Source organism: Columba livia, chromosome 26, assembly GCF_036013475.1.
Source record: "Columba livia isolate bColLiv1 breed racing homer chromosome 26, bColLiv1.pat.W.v2, whole genome shotgun sequence".
NCBI lineage: Eukaryota > Metazoa > Chordata > Aves > Columbiformes > Columbidae > Columba > Columba livia.
In genome coordinates, this window is record NC_088627.1 from 2,733,097 (window position 1) to 2,739,560 (window position 6,464).

Here is a 6,464-nt window from a genome sequence, read left to right on the forward strand (position 1 = left end):
AAACATCTATATTTAGCATGGTAGGCCTCTCTTTCATAAAAAATCTCGGGAAGAATTGAGTACTACAAGAAAATACTGCTTTCTACTAATAAATTGTGGGGGTATTTTTGTTCTTCATATTATAAGAAGTTAATGTTGTAAACCAAGGTAAGGTATTCCTGGGGCATTGTACCCTCAGTGAGCTGCTCTGCTTTGCTTTGGCTGGTAATTCTGACCATATGTTTTACTACCAAAGCCTCAGGGCCTAAAGAGTTAACAAGGCACTTTTTCTCGTTTTAGGTTTCCTGTTTAAAGCTGCTCTTTTCCTGAGCCCTGTGTGCAACAGATCATTGCACCAGCTCATCCCAGAGCTTGGGGTTTGCTCCCAGATCGGTTTACAAGGGACCAGTCTCCGTGCCTGAGGCTGGTTGGGTTGGGAGTGCTGTGCTGAAAGCAGCCTGTGAGTGTAGGTGCGGTGCTCGTAGCTCATTTTCTTGGTCTTAATTATACCTTTTCATGCAAGAAAATCTGCATTTTGTTGTAGACCTTTATCTGGGACTGTTGGTGGGGGAGAACGCCCCAAGTTCATTCACCTGAATGTCTCCCCAGGATTTTTTCCAGCCCAAGAAATCTGTGACCCTGTTCAGTTAAAGAAGCCAGGAGACACTTGAGCCACGGGACGTGAAATGCTGTGGGCAGGACGGCTTTTGCTGCACAAACCCGAGGCCCTGGGCAGCTGTGCCCACAGAAATCAGTGAGCCAATGTGAGGACTACACAATAGAATAATCACTTGGCAGTAGGTTCCTACAAGAAGCATTAGCCAGTGCCAGGGCTGACATTATGTTCATGTTTAGGAGTTGGTTGCATCTGTAAGGAAACAAATTTATCCTACCTGTAAAAAGTTTATCCTTCAAACCATTTTAAGTTATTTTTCTTCAAAGGTTTAACCTTATACGGAGTTTCCATGTGTTGCTATCAGTCTGCCATCAGCAGTAATTAAGTGCAGGAAATTTTCATGTGAGCACTGATCAAACTAAACAGGCATTAAGTTGTTTTAACAGATTTTAAAAAGTCAAATGGAAATGGTGGAATTAAAACATGTAACTTCTTTTCTTCCATGTTCTTGACTATGTTGATTTGAATCTCTGTGTACTCCTGACTTGCTGAGGACTATGTTAAAAATAAGTTAGTTGCCTTGAAAATGTGAAGTGACAGCTTAAGTGTTTTGTTTCTGTGCTAATGTGCAATTAGGTAGTTATCCAATAAGCTTCTTCATGTAGTCTAACTCAAGGCAGCTGTGGCAGGAATAGAGAAACCCTTTGCTGCTGAGGATGGTGAGAGGCTGTTCAAAATGATCTGTTTCAGAATTGCCAGGGTGACCTGGGTAACTCTAGACCGGTCAGCCTCACCTCCATCCCTGGGAAACTGATGGAACGACTTCTCCTTGGTGCCATCTCAAGGCATATCAGGGATAAGAGGGTCATTGGGGCAGTCAACGTGGCTTCACCAAGGGGAAGTCGTGCTTGACCAACCTCATTGACTTTTATGAGGACATAACAAGATGGATGGATGATGGCAGAGCAGTGGACATGATCTACCTTGACTTGAGTGAGGCATTTGACACAGTCTCCACAGCATCCTCACAGCTGAACTGAGGGAGTTTGGGTCTATAAATTGATTCTAACCATACAAGGTGAGGCTAACCTAATAATCTAATTGTCTGAAATGACGACTTGCCTAAGTGTATTTTGATTTGGGTAAAGTACCTTTTGCTTAGTAGGGGCTTCCTTGATGTTGTCAAATATTTCTAGTCTTTATGCACAAACATGGAAATAGTTAATTAACTGAAGACAAAGCAGGCTCCATCAGATTTTGTGTCAGTATTTTTAGGGTTATTGACAGTATCCTATTACAGCACCACCAAAATGCCCACGGGCTTACGCGTTGCTTGATCTCCTCTTGCTAAATGTTGCACTTGAAACGCAGCCGATGCCCCAACGCTGCGACCCGCGCGTCTCAGCAGAGGGCAGTGATCCTGCACACACCGTGCCGCCTCCATCCAGACCCATCTTGGCTCTTCATCCCTATGCGGATCGTGCGATGGGCACAGAACCTTGGTGTTATGGAGGAGGGATTAACACCTTCCCTGACAGCGGCACATCAGATGTACAAGGTTGTTTCTTGGATCGTTTTCACAAGTGTTGGACACTTATCCCATGAAACAGGTATTTATTGATGCTTTCACAAGTGAAGCCTAAGACAGCCAGAGATTTGCCAAAAAGAGTAACTGGAGTCCATCCTCTACTAGTTACTCCAAGCACTAACGAGCAGGGACATAAGGTACATCTTTAATCTTTTTAAGATAATCCCGTTCTCCCTTGCAAAAGTGCACTTGATGTTGACTGTGTGCTTCAAGTGAGGATGCTCACTATGTTTTATCAGCAACACTGTGCTGGGGGGGGAAGCTACAGCACCATGGGATGCTGGAGGAGATGCTATTTTCAAAGAGCTTTCTGTGATCCCACAGCAAAATTGGCTTAAAAAAATACATCAGGGAAAGCCTGAAATGACCCTTTTGGAATGTGGAGAACTAAACCAAGAGGTTGTCTGTGTTCAAAAAGCTTATTAACACATGGCGTTAACAGAAAGAAAAATCTTTGTCCCAAACTAAACTGAACAGAGGTATTACTCCCTCACAGCAATCAGAGAATACTTTAAAACAGGAATGTTCATTTATTTTTTATCTTTTCATCAAAGTCTTCAGACTTTACCAGGTAAGACCTACGGTAGAGATTCTCTCAACTGTCCATCTTTCTTCCACATGTTAGGAAAGATGCTTCATGGGGTGGACAGGTTCCCCACCTCTTTTGCCTTGCTCATTTTCCTGGGGACAGCTGAATGCTCAGTTTGCCCAAAACCTGCCTTTTTGTGCCCAAATGGCCACGCCGTGCTGGGGTCCCCGTCCCACACGGGGCTGCGGATGCTCTTGTTCCCACTCTGGCTCCACAGGGCTGCACCAAACCCCGTCTCCCTCCCAGAGCCCCTGGATGGGGCAGACGCGGAGTTATCTGTGCTAAACGCCTCGTCTGATTTAGCATGGTAATTACTGCGTTCTTTTGGAGGCTGCTTGTGGTGACCAAACGAGCAGGAAACTCTAAAAGGTATAATATATAATATGCTCCTGACATATGACAGGGCTGGGGGAGAGGAAATGAAATGGAAATGGGTCAGGAGTGGGAGGTCGGGGCTGCAGCGGTTCCCTGGTGCCAGGGCCCATTTCAGAGTCAAAGCAGCAGCAGCACATTACAAAGAGGGTGGAGAAAAGTTGTTTGCATTGTCCGAACCCAGCAAACTGGCCTGGCCACCAGTCTCCTCCTCAGCACAAACGGCTGATGAGTTCCTCCCTAGTTTGATGCTTTTTGCTTTTGTTTTTGCAACCCAGCAACAGGCAGCAAAGTAGAACAGAGATTCTTAAAGGTCATGACTTTTCATCATTGGAAATAAAATAATAAACTTGTAGACTTTGTCTGAAACAGACTGTTGATACTAATTTGGGTTTTTTTCTGTAAAAACAGTGAAGTCTCCAAGGTGTGATGAAGCTCTCATGAACTCCAGAAGAAAAGCCTGCTGTATTTCGGCCACCAATGTTCCAAAGCTTGAGTAGAAACCTCCATGGATCCACTTGGTCAGGTCTGTAACACAGTACAAGTCTGACTGTGGAGGAAAGAATGAGATTTACTACTTGCAGCATGCACCTGAGAACAAATAAGTCCGAGGCACCATTGCAAAATTAGCTGGAACTTACCTGTTCCGTGAGGTAATAAATAGATCCACACAGAACACATGACATTTTGGGTGCAGACAGAGGGGGATGGTGGACTGGTTATCATTTTTTGTAGAGTGCAGCTCACACCAAGAAAATGCCGCCTCTTGGGGAGTCTGTACCCAGGTTAGGGATCTGTAGAGTGGAAGAACTCAGAGGGGACCCCAAGGCACTTCTGCAGCGACAGACCCATCATCAGGTGAGAAGATTGCAGCATCCAGACACCCTGACATGCTGCAGAACTCCTTGACTTGGAGCAATATCTTGATCTTTCTCTCAACTCACTTCACACCCCCCCAAAAAAGCTGAGTTGTTTCCATTTAGCAAATCTTCTTTGGCTGTAACCTTTGCTACTAAAGTGAAGCTATCCGTATGGGAAAGACTTCTGGATTTCAAGATACAATTTTAGCCTTTTCTCTGCTGAGAAGAATCAAATGAGAAGCATCTGAAGGTGTCAGGATAAAAACATACAAAGGAGCCATCCGGAGTAACCCTGGCATCGTTTTCTTACTTGCATCAGAGATATTCCCAGGATGCTTCAGCATTGTGGGGTCAAAGCTGCTGTCTGCAGTTATCATCACTGTTTATGGTATCCTGGTGCAAATGCAGTGATGCTCAGGTGGCCCCAGTGGGAATTCTTTGCAATAGAAAGGAGGTCAGGCAGGAAGACCAAAATGACACCTTCTGGCTCAGCATGTCCAGGTTCTGTGTAATGATGGGTTTAGGCTGCTTGTCCCAAAGTCTGTTAGGATAATTAAGGCTGCACACGATGCTGTCTGGGCTGCTCAATCAGTAATCTCTGAAGCAAGCGTCTTGTCACCCTTGCAAATAACGTTTGTTTTACTGTCTGATTTGAAAATGTTTTCGGTTTTGGTGTTTTGATTCAGCTGCACTAACAGGAAAAACTTCCCTTGCTCACTGATGCTGCGGCTCCTCAGATTCCGTATGTAAAGTCTGGAATTTAATGGACTCTCTCATATATGAAAGAATGCATTAACTACAGGTCAGCAAAGTCTGGTTATTGTGTTGTTTTAGTACGGAGAGCTGTTATTACCCTGTTGCTTTTAAGGTAGCCTGCTGGAAGGTAATGATTTAGTCTGTCCGAAGCCATGCAGAATGCAAACACAACCTCTGCCTGTTTGTGTTGGTGATGCAGTACAGAGTCAGTTTGGTGTTAACCTCAGTTTACCCTTGGGACAGCTGACTGGTGGGGAATGAAGAGTCTCTGTTAATGGTCCATCTCTTTCAGTAGTCAGGGATTATCATGTGCTTTCCCTGGACTTGTCATTCATTCAAAAAATAATCATTTTTTTTTTTAGTTCCATTTTAGGATTGAAATTCCAGAGTGTTTTATAACAAGCGTAGAAACCATGAGCCTGAATCTATTTTTACTCCCTGACAAAATACCACGTCTTTTCCCACGATAATATTTGTAATCAGTGTGGGAATTTATACCAGAGTTAAGCCCTGAATTGTGTAAATTTGTTTTTCTCTCTCTTAGGATGGAAAGGCAAAGAACACATCAGGGAACAGCCTTGTTTGACAGTGATCCAGGAAGGGAACTCCGGTACTAACTCATTACAAACCAGAACCGGCCTGGCACAACCTCGGAAAGCTCCGTGTCTCTGCGGTTCGGCAGAAATGAAGGGGTCCAAAATTTGGGGTGGTATCGAGCATCTGTGGCGGAATCAACAAGTGAATCCAAATCATCCGACTTCCTCGCAATGACAAGGTAATTGGTGGCATCCTGGCCTGTCAGGCACCAGACTGTTCCTCATAAAACATTCAAAAGCCTCGCAGTCACCCAAAAAGGAAAATGAGGAGGGAGGTGTTTTTCCACCCGATGGACGGGGCACGTAATGACTATGGGCATAGCCTGATTCCTCGTCTGCGTTGCTCATCGCCGCTGTGTCTAAGAATTCCTTGATATTCAAAGGGTGCCCTAACCAAGGCAGGTTTTCATAATGTGATTAAGTTATGCAATTATCTTTCACGCCTGTATATTACAGTGTGCACATACACACTTTCATCACGTATCGGAGTGCAGTTTGCTCTTCTCTGGTACCATGCACCAGAGAATGCCTACAAATTGAATTATTCCAGGATAGTTATCCTAAATAACTCCACGGAGGGAAACCTGTATTTTAGCACAAAAGCACCTTACTCTCCTTTATCGTAATCCATTTTAAACATGGATTATGCTGATGCAGAACGGGACACTCCTATTTTGGAATGATTTTAAATAGGAGTAGTTCTTGTGCTTTCGGCTCACACCCTGCATTATCCAAAATAGCTTTGAAGTGTAAACAAGCCTCTAATGTGTCTGTAGCATTTCCATTCTGCTCCCTGGCTCCTCCTTGTTCCCTGACTCTTCCTTTGGGAAGGTCCACAGCAAAACCAGACCTGCAGAGCTCGTCATTTAGGTCTTTGCTTTCACAAACTTCATACCAACGGACATTTCCAATCCAACTCCCAATTTAAATGCATCCCTAAGCCTTTGAAGGAACTATTTAGATGCAAGTTTCTGACTCAGAGCCATCCCACAAATTATGTTAGTACATAAAATGTTTCCTTTCACCCTTTTCTAAAAGGGAGATCCCTCTGGAATCCTGTGGTCCCTTCTGGGGCTGGTTGATTATTTCTCTATTATCATCAGCCTAT